Below are 1,705 nucleotides of genomic sequence, written 5' to 3'. Positions count from 1 at the left end.
TATTTTTATTTATATAATTTTTTTTTCTCTCTAAATGATGGTTGTTGTCTTTTTGTTTTTATAGCCCTGATGAAGACCTGAAAATCAGGTTGAAACGTCAGCATAAATAAATATTTTTTGTTTATTTATGTTGTTTCTTTGCTGACCACACCCCACGACCATCTTCTCCAATCAATTGAATATTCTTAGGGGACTGTGGAAGTGGGGGTTCAAAATAAACTTACCAAAACTACCTGACAATATCAAATAAAAAAACAAAAAAACATTATATTTAAGGATTAAATATATAAACAAAAAAAAAAAAAGACTCCAAACAGCAGCATAAATGAAATGTATATTTTCATCAACAAATATAAATTAATAAAAGATAAAAAAAAACAAAAACAAAAAGAAAACATTGAAATAAAATACCTAAATTTCACTATTTTACTAGGGTTTAAAAAAGGCTGATAAAAACAAAAAAAACAGGTGTTCATCCCTTAGAGTAAGAGAAAAAAAAAAATCGCATCCATAAAGAACAATGGGTGTTAAAGCCCAAAAGTATATTTTTCTTTTCGTTAGTTTAATTTTATTACTTCCAATTGGTTTTTCATTTTTTGTTAATTATAAATTAATTTACCTTTTTTTTTGTAACAATTCACTTTTATTTTGTAATTAAAATTACGATAGAATTTATAACGTAAATATAGTTAAGGAAGGAGGCTTGTTGTGATATGCGGGTATAATAAAAATACATCGCTTCGGCTCGGCGTATACAACAACATTGCGAATTGCAATGGGATTAAGGCCTTTAGGCAGACTGATAAGGGAGTCTACAGTCTGCTGCCTGGAGCCAAGGAGCTACATACTGAGAGACACCCACCGGCTCACAACATAGGAGTTTTTTTGGGGGGTTCAATCAGGACCCTCACCCACCAATCACCGATATTTGAGAGACAGCGGTTGTTCCAGGTTGGAAAACCATGAGCGATATGCGCATATCGACCCCCCGACTATCTACTGTGTGTGACTTTTTTTTTTCCTTTCTCTTCATCAAGCTGTTCATCATTTTGTTTGCCTCTAAGCTACTTATTATTTAATTAATCCTTGTATAAAGAGAGTTGATTTTGTTTATATATATCAAGATATTTTCTTTTCTTTCACTACACACCTTTATTTTATAACAACAAACCAGCAACAGTTTTTTTTTGTCTATATTTTAATTCCAATAAATTTGTATACCAATTTGGAAGGTTTTATTCTCTATTTTTTTTTCTTTATTATTTTTGTGTTTATAATCTTTTCAGGTCCTCCGTTTTATTTTTTTTACTATATCAACGAACCAGTGAATAATTTTTTTATGGGGAAGAGGTACACTGTTTTCATTTAAGAAAAGCCCCTCGCCCCAACAATGGGAAAGATAGTAGTTTTGTAAATTATAATTTTTAAGTTTTTGAATAGAAGGTGCTAGCTGAGCAGTGGTGGATTCTTAAAGGAAATTTAATTCAGAAATGATTTTATACTTTAATTTTCTGATAATCTGCACCACATATGTTCAAATCATCAAAAATAGTATATAATTGTTTTTTGGTTTTTTTGCAATTGACACTTCCAAAATTTGTAGGATCAAAAAAGCATCTTATACACATTGTTGTAATTTCATTTGCTATAAAAAATAAATCTATAAAAAAAAATTATCCCATTATATTAGATATCCTAGAGTTTG

At 29.6% G+C, this 1,705-nt stretch overlaps 1 protein-coding gene across 1 annotated transcript in view; it reads left to right on the top strand.

Annotated features, from left to right (window-relative positions):
* LOC106686607 (zinc finger protein 431-like) overlaps window positions 1-1,705 on the top strand; it is a gene marked incomplete in the record, with an annotated part of 20,214 nt that overhangs the window by 15,269 nt on the left and 3,240 nt on the right.

This window comes from Halyomorpha halys, unplaced genomic scaffold (assembly GCF_000696795.3).
Source record: "Halyomorpha halys isolate HHAL.00 unplaced genomic scaffold, Hhal_1.1 Scaffold846.1, whole genome shotgun sequence".
Taxonomy (NCBI): domain Eukaryota; kingdom Metazoa; phylum Arthropoda; class Insecta; order Hemiptera; family Pentatomidae; genus Halyomorpha; species Halyomorpha halys.
This window is presented reverse-complemented; position numbering and strand designations above follow the sequence as displayed.